Genomic DNA, 20,493 nt, shown 5'->3' on the forward strand with positions numbered 1-20,493 from the left:
GCTGGTTTTACTATTTTTGGCCATTGTATGGGTGATTTCCTGTTTCCATGCGAGCCCCAGCCTGGGTAGGTGCATTCCTGAGATGCACAAGCCACAACTGTGAGCTGACTCATCTCTAGTCAGCTCCCTCACAAATTCTCCACAGTCAGAAAGTTGACATTTTCTGCTCAAGCCTTGGCTTCATCCTCCGCTCAACCCCCTCTGAGACGACTGTTGGCTTAGTTAGGGGTTCTATCGCTGCAACTCAACACTGTGACCAGAACTCGGTATATATCTGACTTCCAGACTGGCCTGTGTATGTATGGCTCTACTGTTCCTACTTCAGTTCCCGAACAGCTCTCTCACTCCTCTCCGTGCTCCTCTCCCATGTTTCTAGACACAGCGCGCCTCCTTTTCACTCTCTCCAGAAACCTAGCCTTGTGCAACACTAAAGAACCAACCCAGAGTCGCAGGCAAAAGAGACTTCCGGTTAATAAGCTCCGCCCTCTGGGATCTGGCATTGGACTTGGCTTGCCCCTCCTCCAAAAGAGCATCTCTTTGTGGAACCATGTCCCCTTTTTCCAGCACCGGACTCTAGGTTTCGTTTTTTCATCCATCCGATTCAGTGAGTCTACATTATTTCCCAGGCTTAGCAACGCAAGTGTATCTCACCGCCTATACATGAGGTCATTTCCTCCTCACAGCAACCCGCTGCTCACGAGTTTACGGCACCCCTGTGCTAGAGAAGGTTTGAGAAATTTGCTCAAAACCACAGTGATGAAACAGGGCCTTCTACTTCGAGAGCCTTTGCTGGATAAGGAGCTGTAACTTTGACAGAGGGTGTGTGTGTGTGTGTGTGTGTGTGTGTGAACTGTGTATGTTGAGGGTAGGGGTGTGTGGGATGGGTAAGGTAGGGAATAATGGTAAGAAAGCTGTCTAAGACCTTCCTTCTCACGTCAGACTTCCTGGTCTGGATTAGCTGCTGCCTGACTGCAGAGCACTGTTATCACTTTCTCCTGCGCCTGTCACCAGGCCTGTGAGGACCTGCCCTCCCTGCCTTCCTTCTCTCAGCCTTCTGTTGACAGCTATGCTGGAAAAATGGCATGCTGGCTGGCTACTGCCATGCTAACCCCAACATGTAGTACCTGCTGGGGTGCGCTTCCCGACGGATCCCTCTGCCTGGTGCCCGGGCCTTCACAGGGGCTCTACATCCGGGTCCAGTTCTTTCTCAGTCTCGTTCATCTCTGTGCTGGCCACTGAATTCCCTCTTTCTGTGAAGACTCCCCCCTGCTCTTTTCAGACAGAATCCATCCCCACACACTGCTGCATTCCTTAGCTCGGGATTGATGCTTACTCCTTAAGATAAGCTATAGTTAAGTTTCCTGGACTACCTGTCCCAGAGCCTTCTAATAAGACCTTCATTGTTCCAAACTTTAGATGTGTGCTACCCTGAGTTGAGTCATAAGAACACGCTCTTCCAAAGTAAAGATGCTACCAGAAACCTAAACAAGTCTGTCCTTATAAGGAGAAACTGGCCAAGGGAATAACAACAATGACCATCAAAACAGGGGACAACTGACCAGGATTTTCAAAGAGCTTTATTACAGTCAGCAACTTCTCTGCCTCCTCATTTCCTGTGGAAAGACTTCTGTGACTTGTGGAAAGCCATCTAGAAAGAATCTTGGGGACAGGACTCAAGTTTCCAGACTGACTTCAAAGCCCATGTCCCTCCAAAAATGCTTCCTATAAGCTTCTGTCAAATGGCCTGCTGGGTCATTTGAAAATCTCAAGCAGAAATTCCCCTGGTCGGATTATGCATTCTCTAAGAACAAGCATCTTCAAGCAGAAACCTAAAACAGAGAAAAATCAAGACCCAAGGACTTCTGAATTCTCTTTAGCAGTGGCAATTCTTTAGTTCTTTTTCCTTACTACATATAAAAAACTGTAATTCCTGGAGCGTGAAGGGGTTATGGGACTTTAAAGGAAGAAGTGAAATGGTCTAGGCAAAGGAACCTCTGCTACACACTAGAAGATCCTCCATCTAAAATGAAGTTAGGTACAGATTCATTTTTGTATCCTTTCTCTTTTAGGGCAGCCAAGCTCTATTTTAAACATAGCCTCCCTCTTCTACAACAAAACTAACACATGACACATAAACTCTTTATCAACCTTATCTCCAGTACAAGAACTGAGCTCAGATATTTTAAGACTTTGGTTTATTGAGAACAATGAAAGCACGGGAGAAAATTGTTTTCTGTTGACACTGAAGTCTATAGAAAAAAAATGGGACTTTATGTTCTAACCTAAATGTCATGTTTGTGACACACTTATATAAAAGTATAAATGATATAAACAGTAAAGTCAAGAATGGGAAATTATCATTTTGCTGAACAGGCCATACCTCTGGCTAAGAGACCTGCTGCCTTCTGGCTTGAAGAAACATTTTGTTCCCAAGTCTCAGGAACAAGGAGCCACATCCATTACAAGTTCTGGATAGCATTGTTCTTGGGGAGTGAGAAAACCGCTCATGGAAAGGCCAGAGCTGTCCATTTTTATGTACAATCAGTTGATGACTTATTTTTCCTGAGAAATGTTTGTCTGGTTTGTCTATGCATCATAAACCATCCCAGATCAAAACACAGTCTTTCTTCCCATTTTCCAAAGAATGGTCAGTGTTTCTGCTAAAAGGTTGACTGCACCAGATGGCGTCACTCCCATGATTCCAAGCTTTCCCTGGCTTCCCTCTGAATGGAAGACATATTTCAGCTCCTTTCCATGGCGTAGGAGACCGTGCCTTTAATGCAATGGCTTCATTGCTCACCCATTCATGCCATGCTCAGCCACACCGGTGGACCCCACCTTCTGTGAGATACAAGGTTCCATATCCCCCACACTCCCTCTGTGTTCTGAAGTCTCCCCTAACTCTCCTTCATGTGGCTGAAAGTGTCGCTCTCTGAGTATCATCTTTCCTCAGAAAATTAAAAATAGAAAGGCTATATGATCCAGCTGTAGCACTCAGGGAGATGTCCCGGGGGATAAGTCAGTTCCCTGCAGAGGCACCTGCACGCCTGTGTTTCTCATGACCCCATTCACAGCAGCCAGGCTTGAGGAGTGAGCCTCCTTGTCCATCAGCACATTGATGGGTAAAGATAGCACAGTGTATGTATACACAAGTGGGGCTTTATTCAGCCGAGGAGAATAATAAAATCGTGTCATTTGCATGAAAAAAAAAATAGATGGAATGCATCATGTTAACGGAAACAGCCCAGTCTCACAAAGACAGGAGCCACATGGGTTCGCTCATATCTGAAGTTCAGGGGCAGGAAACGGTTGGTGGGAGTGAAGGGGAAAGGAACATGGGTGTCCGGGGGGCAGGTGGGGAATAGGAACGAATAATAGAAATGGATATGATCAAAATACATTAAATGCTCTAATGAAAATGTCATATTGAAACCCATTACCCGCAACAGTTAATACACGATTTAAAAAATGGTAAGTGGAGGAACACCCCCACCCCCAAATAAAAATATCTGCTTCTAGAAGATGCTTCTTTCTCCAAAGTTTCGTCTCTTTCATTACTTTCCAACTCCCTAGCCACTCTTTAATTAACAGTGTTTATCATTCCTGGACAACATATTTGTTGATGTGTCTCCTTTTTTACTGTTTGTTTTCTTCTGCTAGAAAATCTTTGTGTGAATCTGTTTCTAGAACCCAGTACCCTGAATCCAATTTCTCCTTAAACACTCAGGCAAGTGGGTTTGATTTCTTTCCTGTGTGTTGGAAAACTTGCAGGGTTTGAAGACGCTGCTGACGGTAAGGTGGGAACCATGCTTTTCTCATTGTTAAGTCCCTCTCAATTCAGATGTTTCTCTTGCGCTAAACACACACACACACACACACACACACACACACACCATTTAAGTCAGGAAGGAGAGTTTACCAAGCATCTTTTCTCAAATACCGAAGAAAGTAAAAACGATCACGTGTCCCAACAAACACTGGAGAGAGTCTACTAAACACTCACCCAATAGACTCCTTCAAATGGTTGGGATCAGGTGAGCCCTTTTCTACAGAGCTACAGGAGAAAGAAAGCTTCATCTATCCACCCAACAAAGAGCTGGAGAGCCTCACCTCTGAGACGCTCTCTCCTACAATGTTGTCTAAGGAGCCCGCCGTAGCCTCCTAGCGAATTCTAGGCTGTTCTATTCTTTCTGTGTAACATTTATCTAATTTGGTGGGGAATATGACTTTGTGGAAGCCCTCCCCTAACCCCTGCCTGCCTGTACACTGAGACTTCTCCTTAGATGAGTTCCCAGCACATGGAAAATCTCCTTAGGGTGAGTATAGGGAAGGATGAGACCTCTGTAGATGTTATCACTTAGCACCTTTATTATGCTAAGCCCCTTGGCTGTTTGAACATTTTTTTTCATCTATCAGCCCTGCCAGTAACAACTTTATACCCCACCCCTACCCGCGGGGTCTCTTCTCCAGTGACCATGCCAGACCACTGAGCCCTTCGCTGCTCCATTATACAAGGTTCCCAGAAGCTGCCTCCAGGCCTGTTGGTGATTTCTGCCCTCAGTATTAATACTTCATTCCCGCCCCACCCCCAGCCAAGGCTGCAAGCTTTTCATAGAAAAGCATGTGTCCTAGGCCAGAGAATCAAGGAAGAAGAGACATTTTTAAAGAAGAGAATAATGAGGTGAACTTTGAGGATACTGTTTCAGATGCCTAGGGTATGTGTGGGTTGCAATGTGCAATGAACAATTTGAACCTATGGCTCTGAGTATCAGGAAGGCTCAAGATGAAATCATTTGCTGGAACACATTCACATGGATTTAATACTACTAGACCGTTGGGTGCCCGGTGCTCACGTAGGGACTGTATAGAGACAGGGATTGCGAGATATCCTCACAAGAAGGATAAACAAAAGAAAGTGTAAGCCAGTGGAGCATAGCACTAAGAAGCTGCCATGTCCTAGGTAAGAGTGCCAGAGGTGGTTGCTGTGGCTACCAAGAAAGTTTAAGTTTTCCAAATACATAAATAAATATTGGCCAATGGGGGCAAAGGTCAAAAAGAATCTACATTTTTAAAAGGCAGCTGAACCTTAAAGAGCAATTTCAACTGAGTAATGGGAATAGACGCCTGACTGAGAGGGATTGAAAACGGACTTTTACAAGGTGAGTAATTAAAGAGAGTTAAGGCAGTGCGCCTGGGAGGCTCGGATTGAAGACGGGGAGAAAGACAGGCTCATCCTCCGAAGGGGCTTCTAGACAATGCCTCACAATTGGACTCTCATAACCAGAGCAGCTCATTGTATGCCAATTACCCTGCGATAAAGCAGGGTTTTCAGGAGCACGTCTTAGAGTTTCATAAGATATTAGAGTACATTCTCAGTTGAGAATCAGGTTTCAATTTCATTATGATACACGAAGGCATTCCCAATACATGAATAAGAAAAATCCAATATGAGGAAAAGCCCAAAACACACAAATCCACACTCTGAGTATACAAAAAATCCTTAACAAGGGCAACAGTAACAAGAATGTATGCTTAAGGTGGGGGACCAGAGAAAGGCACTGGGGTCATGGCTAGCATACATATACATATGTGTGTGTATACATAACACATACACATACATACACACACACACATATACATATGACTTTTGGTTATACTTCTTGCAGAGTCTAGACATTGGCCAGGGTTAATCCACAGCAAGCCCCCCCCCCCAAAAAAAAATCTAAATAAAGACCTCCAGGAAAAGCTCAAAGAATTGCCTGGACAGATGAATGGCTACAATGTCACCAAAACTTCACTTAGGGTCATAATGAAAAAAAACAAAACAAAACAAAACATGTAGACATGAGACAGTGGGTGGAAAAGGAGAGTTACATTGAAGTTAAGAACCCATTCTACCAGCATCTTATGAACTAAAGCAAATAAGACACCAAATTTCCGCCATGGTTGATAAACTCAAAGACAAGGCCGACAAGAGGGTTGTACTAATTTGGTGGATGCTGCTTATTCGAAGTACAACCATGTGGAGTTTTCTCAACACTGCATTAATACAAATGTATCCAACACGGCACATCTTCTCGAAGCGCATTTTCTCATCGTGTATTACAATAATCAGAGCAGCAAGCAGTGTGCCAGGTTGTTCCTCCCACCTCTACCTCACCTCGACTTTTGTGTTTTCCTATAAGCAGAGTTGGAGAGGTAGAAAGTCTTTCCTTTGACCTACTTGACCTTCCACAACACTCTCCAGAGAAGTAGACTCATCTGTGGCTGAAAACAGAACAGGGCAAAGAAGGGAAAGAGGAGAGGAGCCATCTTATATCTGTCAAAATATGAATAGCCATCGTGTGAGGTACAAGAGGAATGTGAGTGTGAAGGGTAGGTGGAATGGCCAGTTAACAAGCCACTAACCACAGAATTGGATGGAGAGGCTAGGGGATGTGAGCCTGAGTGTCCGATGGCAGAGTCAAACACCTGCCAGAGGATTGGTAGAGTCTTTACAAGTCTCCCCACATGACCTCAGATTGTACAGTTGACGCAATGGTCAAAGGATTATGGGATTTGAGAGATACCTTAAGGCAGCATCAACCACATGTCCATTTCAGTCTTAAATATTATCTACCCCTTCTTCCCAGTGGCCCCCGCTCCAATCTTGTTTGTTTCCCTAAAATACTAGGTAATATTTACAGAGGCCTCGGTATGAATAGTCAAGTATTTCCATATTCTAAGTCATTTAGTGATCGAGATGATCATTAATCTATTTATGGTTATAGGTCCTGATCTATTTATGGTTGGAACAGCTATGACACAAATAGGCCAGGTCAAATAGCCAGGTGACACGCAGCTGGTGAGCAGGAGAGCAGAAATTCAAGCCCAAGCCCTCTAGAGAGAGTGCTTCTGAGCTCAGCTCCTGGGACATGCTATCCCCTGTCTTATTTCCGGTCAGCAATCCACTCTCTCTCCTGGAACATCTCAAGACTGGCGAGCAGCCTTCATTAGAATGGCTCACTGTGTTGTTTTTTGTTTGTTTGTTTGTTTGTTTGTTTGTTGTTAATTATAAGAATCATGTGTGCATACATTTTCAGGAAAATCTCATCATGGCATGAATAAAATTTCATTTGACTGTGAGCTATGGTCCCAGGTTCCTCCTCTGTGGGTGGTGTTTTTTATTCCTAGATATTTTTCTGCATGCTTGTGGATTTTTAAAAATAGTATATTTGATAGCTAGTTTCATATGTCAACCATCTGAGGACTTGACTTTAAACTCCCTTGTATGTCTTCAGGGCACTGTAAACAAAAAGCATGTGACATTTGAAAAGTGAAAATTCTGTTTGCTTTCTGGAAAACATTGTGCCTTCAAATGGGATTGGCATCACCATACTTAAATGCTCCGCTCTGCTCATCTTGGCCCCAATGACATCCCGCAAAAAAATAATCCTTGAAAGGAAAAGACTAGCAAGCAATTGAGGAGTAACATTTCAAATGAAATAGAAGAGGGAAGAATCGCTTCTTGGCCTTTTGGCTAAGATCAAGTGTAGAAATAGAAGGGGAAACAGCCCTCTCATCTAGAGCTTCATCCAGCTTTGAGGCCAGGCCAAGCTCCTAATAATGTACATATACATATAACCACAATATTCAGGTGACCTCTACAGATCATTCTTATAACCTCCTGGAATTGGGTCCCAGTTGGTCCCACATATTGGATGTGGCAGCCTGCCTCTTTCTATGTGGGAAGAGTGAACACAGAAAGGCACACTCACCCCCAGAGTGTACATTCCCACAGACAGGAATTGTGCCAGGAAATATCCCAAAAGACTACCAAGGTGCCGAATCTGATGCAGTCACATTAGGGTCTCTTCATTCAAGCTTGAGCATAGGCCCCCTGCCAACCGTGACACAGCAGGAAGGTGAGGCCCCCAGGCCAGTTTCAGGGAAGCATTTATAAAGGCAAGAAGGGGCTATCTAACCTGATTGGGGGAGCCATTATGGCATTTAACATAATTGGCTGGTGCTGGGAGTCAAACCATAAACTTAACTTCTGTTTTCCTCCTGATTGGTGGTTGTTAGGAAGTGAAGCGTCAGAGAAGGCCTTGTAACCTGGGGGTGCAAATTTGTTGGGGAATAACCTAGAAACTGGCATTAGACACAGGTCTTGTTGGGCGGTAGTCTGGAAACTGGTGCTAGGCACCGGCCTGTTAGTTAACTTGAGTTCAACCTTAGGTCAGGATCTCGAAGATGGAGTCTGCATCCAAGAGATCTGGTCTCTCAGAATCACATCCCTCTCAGCATCTGATAGAATACCAGTCCTTGGCTCAACATCTCACAGGTAACAACTGTGTTTTAAGTGAATGAGTGAATGAATCTTCACATGAGTGGCTACCCAGGCTCCACAAAGTTCTACAAAACAGGATGATCCAATCAGCCACGGCCTGAAAGAGTTAAGGTGACCTGAACAGTCACACGCCAACAGTGTTCAATGAGACTGAAAACAGGACCTACCTGTGACGCACCAGGAAAAGCATTGCTTTAGTTAGACACTAGAGTTAATAAAATGTCTTCCCTGTGGATTTTTCCTGTAACCTAAGGTGACTTTCTAAACCTCTCCCTTGAGTTTCCTTACTTATAATAATGACGATAATAAAAACCTTTAGGCCTTAGTGAGGATTAAATGAAATAATGGCAAAGCCATCTACCTACAAGCGAGACAGGAGTAGGAGGCGAGTAAATGCCAACCCCACGTCTATTTTCCCTCCACCCACTCTCCTCCCCCTTCCTAATAAGATTTTACATTTATTTATGCAAATAAGCCTGTTTCTTTTCTCATTTCCACTTTTGGCCATCCACGGAACAACTTCTTTATATAATTACAAGTCTTAGTTACCACAGCGGTTCTCAGCCTTCATAATACTGCAACACTTTAAAACAGTTCTTCATGTTATGGTGATCCCCTCATAATAAACCATAAGAATTATTTTGTCGCTACTTCATAACTGTAATTTTGCTACAGTTATGAATGGTAAAATCTTATAGGCTGGATATCTGATACGAGACCCCTCACACAGGGGCCATGACTCACAGGTTGAGAAGAACTGCCCTGGAGGGTTAAGGCAAAACAACTGAATTAAACAACCCTAATCCTTCCTCTACATCTGGCTCTTCCAATAATTAAAAATGAATACCCGCAATAATAAATATAACGAAAGAGAAAAAGATTATCAATGTGAGAATGGGAGTCGTGGGAGGAGTTCAAAGGACAGCCTCTAGGAGGGACTGGAGTAAGGAAAGGAAAAAGGAAAAGCAAGATAAATATACATTAAAAACATTAAAATCTAAAAAAAAATAAAATAATATCTGAAATAAAAGGATAACTACCCACAAATCATTGGGGCATAACTATTGACCTGAACGATTTTGCTCTTGGTCACATCTTTAAAGCTGCCCTCCACTTCTTCCTGAACTGCAACTTGAACAATGCCCAGCTTGATGAAGGCCGTGGCCCTGCACTCTTTCTCGGATATCTTATAAATCTCAATTAAAATAAATAAATAAATCCACCTGTTGCTTTGAGGCCTCAGAGTGTCGAGAATAATTGAAGGATTTCTTCATGTGCCCATGGCCTGAAGATTACATCGTTCCCTTAGAGACTTAGCAAGAGACACCCATTTAGAACTGTGGTCAACACCATAAGCTAAACATACTACACCCAAAAGACAAACAACAGCTGGATTACTGAGGCCCAGCTCACCTATTGCTCAATGCTGATCCCAGACTTCCTTATTCATAAGGAAGTTCATAACCCCACTGAGCCCACCAGCTCATGCATCATCTAAAAGATCTCTGAAGTGGAAATTAACAGCCTTCACTGGCTTATGAATAGCTATATTTTATAGACTCTCTACTCAGGACTCTTACAGAACTCAGTATGAATGACTGGGCAAGGAGATATATCTGGACCATACGTATCCCTGTGAGTTTTTACTGTGCTCCATAAACAGCATTAGGGTTTCAGGGATGTGTTGTGAATGGAGAAAAAATAGGAAGCGTACTTTAAGAGACTCAGTCAAGCTGCATGCACATGTGATTGACCTGACTTCTCTAGAAATAAGCCATGTCTCTAAAGCTGACCTCCATATTCTCCTCTTTATTCCAAATTGTAAGCTTCAGCAATGCTGAGCCTGATTATATATATATATATGGAAAAGATGAAGACACCAGAAAGTAGAAATATTTCAGATAAAAATCCCAGCTCAGTTAAAGTTGTCAATTAAAATTTACACTAATCTGATTCCCTCCTTCCTTGTTCAGGGAAGCAATTATTCCCTAAGCCCAGCACCGGTTAGACCACTAAATCATCTAAATTACAGTGTCAAAAGCCCAAACTTTGCTCTGTATATTAGGACTGTGAAACTAGCTGCATCTCATGTGCAATCACACGCCGTTCAGGGCGCTCACCTGAAAGCCCTGGAAAAACATTTTCACTGTGTGCTGTGAAATCGGTTTTAAGCAGTCCACGATTCTCTCACATCTATCAACTTTCCTGGTGGTGAGGAATAGATTGGGTGGGATAGGGCCGAGATGTGGGAACAGTAAGTATAATACCTTAATTTAAAAGGTTAATTAAGCATTGCAGAGATACAGGGATGTTTTAAAAAACTGTACCAAATCCTCACAACAAATGTTAAGTTCCAGGGAGCTTGGGCTCTCATGTGTGTGTGTGTGTGTATGTTTGATTGTGTGTGTAGGGGGGGTGGGTAGGTGGGTGGGTGGGTGTGGGTGTGGGTGCACGTGTGTGCATGTGTGTCTGTGTGTGTCTGTTGTGGGTGGGATGTATGCACCTGCACACTTGTGCACAAGACAACGCTGGGTATTATTATTAAGGTACCACGGACGTCCTTTAGCAAGGGGACACTTGATGGCCTGAAGCTTACCAATTAGGTGAGGTGATCTGGCCAGCGAGAACCAGGAGTCCACCTGCCAGTACTGGCTGGGATTACAAGCATGGTAAGCATTTAATTGACTGGGATATCTCCTTAGACCCCACTCTTAGTACTTAGGTTTATTATTGGGTAAAATGAAGTCAAAAAGATCCAGGAGTAGGGTGTATCCAAAGTCCTGAAAGTCTGAACATCAACAACTTTTCAAGGTTAATACACAAATGAAACAACTACATCGAAAATAAAAATCTTCCCAGAAAAAAAAATCAGTGGGAAACAGCTTTGAGGGTTTCCGGAGAGTGATGCTTATGATAAATAACCCCAGAAATGCACCCATAGGCATCCAACTTGGCAAAGCATGGATTCATCAGCTTTATAGAACCAACAAGATCCAGTTCAACTGACCAGATTGCCCTACAGAAAATCAAGCAAGTTTCTCTTCCTAAGTACACCCACTTAAAAAAAAGAAAGCAAAACTCATCTCTACCCCAAAGAACTGGGTCACATAGTAGATATCACACACCATAATGTCATTAACATCGAGTTTTAAGGAAACATGGTTCCCATAGGCCTGGGAGAGTTTCTTAAATGTGACCTACATTCAAGTATAATTATCTTTCTTTCCCAATTGGCAAACAGATACTGCATAACCCCGTCATAAAATCCCATAATTAATACAGTTTTGAATGCTATAAGCCAAATTATCTGACCTAAAATGTGGCAAGATATAGAAGAATACAAAGCAATTAGAATAACACCTTAGCCCCGGCCCCCTCTATGGAAACCACAACTTTCCTTTACATAACAGGATTTATTTTGTATAAAGAAGTCATCCACACATTCATGTAATAAAAGCTAGAAATGCTGCAACTATACTAAACATTCAGGACTAGTCTTAAATATTATCAAAAGCATACCCAAGATTTAAACTAAAGCTTTCCCCCATGAAGCCTCGGGGCAGTAAGAATTTATGCAGATAGATTCAATCATTTGCGTGTGCTGTTGTATTTATGTGATTTTATCAGTGGGGTAGTAGAGAAATAGTGCAATACAGGATTTTAAAAGCACCGAAAGGATGCTTCGAAGCAAGTCAGCCCATCAGCAATTTGATCTTAAGCAGATTCCTCCTCTTTCTGAAAAATTTCCATTTCTAGCTTCAAATGAGATAGCGATTGTATCTATTTCACAGTATTGTTATAAAGAATCAAAAATTGTAATAATTAAAGTATTTTTTTTTAGTGAAAATGGATTAAACAGGTGTTTGAGTTAGTATGACATATTCCAATATTAACTGAGTTCGTGTAATGTTTGGGGCAGATCACTTGGGACAGAATAAAAGGATTTCCTAGTGTTGGGACAGAAAAAAGGAAGTGTTCCAAAAGGTATCTGTTTGTATTGTTTGAGAATTCCACACATGCGTGTAACACATTTGCTGAATGTGTGGAATTCTCATTCCCCTATTCCCTCCACTGGGCGGTCTCTAAAAATTTCACCCATGAGGAAAGAAACCTGACTCTCCTCCCCAGCTGCGCCCCCCCATGCTGGGAATTTGGCTGGCTTGGTCTTGTGCTGGTCTTGTGTATGCGGTCAGAGTTGGTGTGAGTTCATGTGTGCAATGGCCCTGTTATGTCCAGTAAACAGTTTCACTACATATACCTAGTACCTGCAAACCATCATCTTTCTGTCTCCTCTTCTGAGATGATCCCTAAGCCTTAGCGGGTGGTGTGTGTGCGTGTGTGTGTGTGTGTGTGTGTGTGTGTGTGTGTGTGTGTGTGTGTGAATTTTTCAGAATGATGTAAGCTAGGAAAGAACACTATGTATAGCTCTGACTTTCTTGCTCCTGCTTCCCGATTGCTTCTCTCTGCCCTCTGGGACTCTCCTCTCTTTCTCCCTTCCTTCCCCCTCTCTCCACGTGGTCATGGCTACCCTCTACTTCTCTACTCTCTCCTTCTCTCTGTCTTTCTCTGCCTCTACTACCCCCTTAACTCCCCTCCCCATGCCCTAAATAAACTCTATTCTATGCTAAAAAAAAATACTGTGTATAGAAATGTCAGATCAGACAAGTTAGTCTGGGATTCCGGGTAAGGATGGTAGATTGCGCACGTGTTCATATTCTCTTCTAACCCGAAGCCCCAGTAATGTGTTATTAAAGAACACAGTGGCCAGGCTGATGGCTCAGTGAAGCATGGAGGCCTGGGGTTCGGTCCCCCAGCACCCACAGGAAGATGAGCACAGCAGAGCATATGTGTAACCCCAGCACTGTGCAGGGCGGAAAAACCAGACAGATCTTAGGGGTTTGGGGCATTGTCAGCCTGTGTGATCCAGTGAGCCTTAATTAAGTTCATTGAGAGAATCTGTCTCATTGAAACCAGGCAGAGAGTAGTAAAGGATCGCTGACATATCCCTCTGACCTCTGTGGGCTTGTATAGAGGTGCGCGCGCGCGCGCGCGCGCGCGCGCGCGCGCGCACACGCACACACACACACACACACACGGAGCGAGACAGAGAATATAAATAAATACAAGTTCATATAAGGTAAAAATAATAATAAAGAGTTGTTATCAGTTGACGAAACAGGTCTCCAAGTTTTCAGAAGATGGGAGACCTGTGGCTGATGACGGGAACTCAAAGATGGCAGATCAGGACAACATAAAGAGAGAAGAGAGATGCGGAGATGAGGCCAGATCAGGGTTCAAAGAGCACACAGCGCTCCTCATTCTGGAGGTTCATACTGCAAAGGGTCGTGTGCAAAACGCAAGCCGAGCGCCAAGAGGAAGGCACAGAAAACTGAGCTTCCGGAAAGCTGCCTCTCCGCTGTGGAAATGACAGCCCACGGTGGCACACGGCCTGCCGTGCTGTGCTCCACAAAAGGAACAGACCCCACACGTGGCGGCAGAGGAGAACCCAAAAAAGAGGTTCTGATAGGAAAGTTTGCACTCTAAACTGACTCTCACACAAAGTTGAAAATACGAAGAACATATTTTCCTAAGAATTCTAATATCGCCAGAAAGATTCACAAGTGCATTGTCTGCAGTAGGCAAGAACAAAAAATGGCCAGGCAAAGAACAAACCAAGCTTCAGAAAAAGGAATGAATATTGTAGAATTTCATTTTTAAAAAAAATAATCCCCTAAAAGATAGACATTAAAATAGACTAAAACACCATTCTATGAAAACTAACATGTATATTAGGAATTATGGGAAATTAGTATAAAAGTGGAGAGAAGGGAAGAAGGAGGGGAGGCCATTGTTCATCTGAGAGACACAACAGAATCTTGTGCCTGAAAGGCTTAAGGTGTCAGATTGGCTGAGCTCTCAAGCGGCCGTCACATAAGCCGTAAGGAAGGCCGGTCCTCTATAGAGAAAAGCAAAAATTAAACAGCATTGAACTTCCCGCCAACATATCAGACACTCAAGAGAAAGGGAGAATGCCTTCAAAGTTCTAGAAGCTACTTTATAATTGTATCTTCCATTTAAGCATGAGTGTGGAACATATTTCCACGTGTTTGCACGCGCTGGGAGAACGCAGAAAAACACATCCTCCCCCCTCTCCTGGGGTCTGTGTGAGCACATCCCACAGCAGCTAAAAGGACGCAAAGAAAGGAGGGTCACAGAAGACGAGGGAGGTCAGTGAAGCTCAGGAGATAGCCACAGAGTGGTCGGGCACTCACGCTGGTCTTGAAGCAGCGTGGCGGGGGAGGGGCAGAGCAGGGATTATATAATTCAGATCTGTAACTGAACAGAAAAAGGAAACAAAAATGAAAAGAAAAATGCGGACACGACAAAGACAAACAGCATTTAAGAAAATGAAAGGGAAATAGGGGAGATGGGTCCATGGGTGGAAGAAAAGCCGGACACGCAAGCCTGAGGACCGGAAGTTCAGAGGTACAGCACCAACCTAACCCTGCAAATCTATGGCGGCTCGCCCGTGATCCCAGTGCTTGGGACCACTCAAATTAGTGAATCTAAGTCTCAGTGAGGGCCCTGCCTTACTATATACGGTAAAGAGCAATCAAAGACGCCTCCCTAGGTCTCCACAGGCATGTGCATGCACAGGGCTCACTCTCGAGCTCACATGTGCGCATGCGCGCGCACACACACCGCACCACCCCGTAATAAGACAGGAATACAGTGATGACTAACACATGGTCTGTCACGGTGAGAAACATCCCTGACTTTCAGGATAAATGCCACTGATGAGTTAGAAGTTAGAAGTGTGCCTGGAGAACACAAGGGCAATGTTAGGAATCTTGACAAGGTAGAGGAAATTCACAAAAACTGGGTGACGGAGGTGTCAGAGAACAGCCAGGCTGTCAGAGTAGACTGCTCGCCGTGGAAAGAGCAGGTGCTCTTCCTGTGGTTGCACAGGTAACCAACGGAGATGTGACAAGAATAGGAGGAGCAGAGGGACAAAAGTGCCTAAGATGACATTCTTACCAATCAGTAAGTTCCAAAAGGCCAATTCGCAGGGTTAGACAAGTCTGTTTTACTTCGCTATAGCTAACCGCCTTGGGGTGTGGAATGAAAAAAGATCTATTTAGCTTGCAGTTTTTGAGGCTGACCATTCAGCCTTGGGTGAACCTAGAGTGTCTGGCTCTGGGTGACAGTCCCCCGTGTGTGCTACCCTAGGGCAGATGACCCATGGTAGAGTCAGGAAGCCAGATCATGAGAAGGGTGAGCGCCATGTTTTCTAACAACCCACTCTAAGAGGAAGTCAGCGGCTTCCCATACACAAGGCTTTGTGAAATAACTACCTTGGTCTAATTACCCCACCTTCTCTTAAAGGTGCCCGTCTCCAGCATCACCACACCGGAGCCCGACACACTCCTGCTACAGTCAAACCACAGCTGGCTTCTAAAAGCTCAGGAAAGAGCAAGACAAGCGGCCTATTTCAGAGATGGAGGGAGAAACTGCAAAATGGGCTCCAAAATTAAAAATTAACACCTGAGCCGAGAGACACTAAGGCCAAAGAACAGAGGGGAAGTCTAGTCGGTGTCGACCTGATGGAGACTTTGTTAAAGTATGTGGCTCTCAACTATACTCTGCTTAATTTTTTTTTAAATAATTGCCATAATACCTCACTTCCAGAAGATCCTGCTATACCACTCCTGGGCATATACCCAGAAGACTCCCCACCATGTAATAAGGATACATGTTCTACTATGTTCATAGCAGCCCTATTTATAATTGCCAGATGTTGGAAAGAACCCAGGTATCCCTCAACAGAAGAGTGGATGCAAAAAATGTGGTATATCTACACAGTGGAGTACTATTCAGCCATTAGAAACAACGAATTCATGAAATTCTTAGGCAAATGGATGGAGCTAGAGAATATCATACTCAGTGAGGTAACCCAGACTCAAAAGGTGAATCATGGTATGCACTCACTAATAAGTGGATATTAACCTAGAAAACTGGAATACCCAAAACATAATCCACACATCAAATAAGGTACAAGAAGAAAGGAGGAGTGGCCCCTGGTTCTGGAAAGACTCAGTGAAGAAGTATTCAGCAAAACCAGAACAGGGAAGTGGGAAGGGGTGGGTGGGAGGACAGGGGAAGAGAAGGGGGCTTACGGGACTTTCGGGGAGTAGGGGGGCTAGAAAAGGGGAAATCATTTGAAATGTAAATAAATTATATCGAATAAAAAAAATTAAAAAAAAATAATTGCCATAAAAATACAAAAGTACCTCACCACAAAATATATAATCCGATACTATAAATGATGTATATGAAACTCATTTTTTTTAAACAGAGCTGAGGACCGAACCCAGGGCCTTGAGCTTGCTAGGCAAGCGCTCTACCACTGAGCTAAATCCCCAACCCCTGTATATGAAACGCTTGAGAAAATATTCCACAATATATTGGAAGCTGAGCATGACTCACTTTAATTTGATAGGCAGCCACTAATTCTAAAGTGCCCAAACCCAGTAAGAGACAAAGTGCCTTTCACCACGCCCTTCGCCAAGACATCGATTACAGTGGACAGGGAATGCCTGACTGCTTTATGACGTCATTTGCTGCTACAGAAATTATTCATGATACTCCCGCAGCAAGCCGGGGCTGGTACCTTGATTCAGAATCTGACACCCAAAGTGGTTTGAAGCACTTGTGATAGACGAAGCTGAGTGACCCAATGCCAGTGCCTTTGTCTACATCCAAAACACGTATTTTCCCACCGGGAACTACAAGTGTATTTGCAGTGAACATCCCTCCAAGCAGCCGAGAACAAAGGAAAAGTTCTGCAAAATGATGCTGAAATACTACCACTCAGGCAGGCCTTGTCACCAGCATCTTCCTGATATAGCTTGCCTGCCTGTGACTCAGATGCTGTTCACACTGGAAAGACAAAGCCGAGACCGCTACTTAAACGCGCAAACACTGCCCTCTGCTGGCGGAGATGGGCTGTTAGTTAAAAGAGCGTCCTCTCGCTGACAACAGGGAAAGGAGAAGGGGGAGGGGAAGAAAGGGGGGAGGGGTTAAGGAGCAGAGGGAAGAGGAGTGCGAGGGGGAGGGAAAGAGGAAGGGGGAGAGGGAAGTGAGGGGGAGGGGAAAGGGGGAAGGAAGAGGAGGAAATGAAACAAACAGGAGAGAAAACAGTGGCTTTTAGTCCTTTGTAAGGAAAGAAATGCTTGAAGCATCCTATCACCTAGAAGATGCTAATATACTTCCTTAAATCCTAAAGTAACACATGGCCGTGACAGATGCATGTACTAAGGAATGGTTTTACAGTGTCCATTCTTTGCTTTACTAAGTTATTCATTCATCACAAGCTTCCCCTGGGGGTGCCCGCGGTGCTCTAAATATGGAACATAATATACACTCAGCCTTTGGAGATGATATTAGCTGTATCAAACAAAAGTTTCCAGGTCACAGACCAGGGCTCTTACAGGGTCCCAGGCTGCTCGACATGTTTCTTTTTTTCTTTTTTTTTTTTTTTCTGGTAGCTTTTTTTTCTTTTTTTCTTTTTTGTTTTTAATTTTTTTTATTCGATATAATTTATTTACATTTCAAATGATTTCCCCTTTTCTAGCCCCCCACTCCCCGAAAGTCCCATAAGCCCCCTTCTCTTCCCCTGTCCTCCCAAGACATGTTTCTAAATGCTTAGAAAAATCTCAGTGTTGATTTTGTTGTTGATATTGTTGTTGTTGATATTGTTGTTGTTGATATTGTTGTTGTTGTTGTTATTCTGTTTTGCTTCAACATAAGAAGTGGTTGTTTGAAGATAGAAAACTTAGCTTATTGAAAGAAAAAAAATGAGTGAGGTATAGCTTTCAGGGTGGGGGGGTGTTGGGTGTTGGGGGGACGTGTCTGGAGATGAATTTCATACAATGCATTGTAAGTACTTAGTGGATGGAGTAGCAATTCAAATTAGTTACAATATATATACATGCACATGTGTATGTAGTATAGTTATGTTATTATCATAATGTACAATATGTATACACACATATGATATATATGTGTATATATGTATATATGTATATGTATATATATTTCATTAAAAATCAGTTGGCTGCTCAGCTTCCGATGTCACCACAGTAGTGGGATTAATGTAAAATATGTAAATATGTTCTCTTTTCACTAGGTTTTTACACTGGTGAATACTGTGTGCATATTTAGAAATGTAACAGAGCCCAGCTTCTAACTGTAAGTTGTGACACCACTAGAGGGTCGCTTAACTGAAGGTGACCATTCCAAAGATAGTGGTGATAGCAGAAGACTCCTGGGTGTGCAATGACCAAAATAAATCCAACCTCAATTGTGTAACGATTCAAAGGTGCTTCAGCCTAGGCTCGCCTGGGTTACACAGCACAGCTTCACTGTAGACTCAGCTGGGAACACACGTGTGCCCTGCACGCTTGTGCATACCGCCACTCTCCCCAACTAGTCTACTGAAACATCACACTCAGACACACTGTGCGCTATGCACTACAGTGTTTTTACTGTGCGCACAGTTTTCTACTCTTATAGAAATGTAGCAGCTGGATTATAGAAAGCAAAGATCTTCCCATGATCTTGCCTCAGTCAGAGAGTGTCACGTACATGAGAGTATACATTTGGATCATATTGTGTTTGAATGTTTGATTGTAAGAGTTGCTATCCAAGTTACTACTGAGCTCCTAAACAGTATTATTCAATTAATTTTAGCTTGGCATCCAGGCAAGATTTCCAATAAGTTTTACAACAGCCTTACACATATTTCTGTACTTCAAACTATATGTGAATGCAGCATGGCCCTCTCAGCATTGGTAATTACGAAAATCAAAAGTATCAATCAGTTCTTTAAAACACTGAAGATCTTCCATTGGCCTGCCATATTAAATATTCAGGCAAGGCTTGACTCTGGGTATATTTACTATGGCTATGCAGTCCTCATGAAAGAGTCTTGGAGCTAAAATAAGCACTTGTGAATTAATGCTCCAGTGGCCGGCAGTGTGTAAGCACACAGAGTTCTTTCCTTAATGCCTATGTGCACACGGGCCTCACATGCTGCCAAGTCCTTCTCCCAGCCCCCCTTGCCTTCCTCCGTACGACTCCATGGCGTCCTCTGATGATGACTTCATTGCCATTGTCCTGTTTCCCCGTGTGCTTATATGTTGCCATCTAAATCCATGGCAAAACCAAAACACGTGTATCTGTCGCTTTACCTAAAGTCTCTTTCTCTTCTACCATGAGGGCAGTGTCCCATAACTCAGAATATAATAACTTTTGGTCTTGGTGACTGATTCTCAATGAGGATAACAAGTTCAGGTTTTCTTGGGTGTAGCTGGACAGGCTTGGTGGATACCACATACACCGTGAGATTTGAACTTGAGAGGGAAGAAGTTACAGGTGGAATCCCCAATAGCTCATCGGGTTCTGTGACATTGGCTAAGTCACAAACCCTTTCAGAGTTTGCCTCCCTCTATATGTGGCCTCAAGGATCTGTACAAAGGCCTAAAGAGGATACAACTTAATCCTTACACAATAGTGATGTGTCATAGGTGGTCGATAAGTATTTGTTGACATCCTGACCTACAACACCAGGCAAGTCACTGTGGCTTGTTAATATCCCCTCCATGTCCACCATTGTGACTTGGCAGATCTGACCCCATGAAGTCCACTCTGGTGCTTGGATCTCAGACAACATTCTCCCGCCGACCTCAGTGATTGCTGGACATAATGTCTGCACTCTGTGAGACATCAGGCCTAGGACGATTATACAACCAGATTTTTTTGTTGTTGTTGTTGTGGAATTTGATTTTAGGTTAGAAAGATTTATTCCTGACTGATACATTCCTGATCTTGTAACTGACCTTAATGAACCCCCAGAGAAAGCTTGGGACTTGTCTCTAGCCCCTCACTATTCCAGCATCGATCTGTGACTCCTGCAATAATGGGCAGATCTGCTCTGGTGCAGAACATGTGATTCCTTGACACAGGATCCCTCTCCCTAAAGCAGGCAGGATAAAATGTTTCGTGGAAATCATTTGGGACTAGAGCCAGATCACCTGGCGTCAAGAGTTTCCACACCATAGCTCTGGAGCCTTAAAGCTGAGGCCTTGGGCTTGCACTGTAGT

This window comes from Apodemus sylvaticus, chromosome 20, assembly GCF_947179515.1.
Source record: "Apodemus sylvaticus chromosome 20, mApoSyl1.1, whole genome shotgun sequence".
Lineage (NCBI taxonomy): Eukaryota > Metazoa > Chordata > Mammalia > Rodentia > Muridae > Apodemus > Apodemus sylvaticus.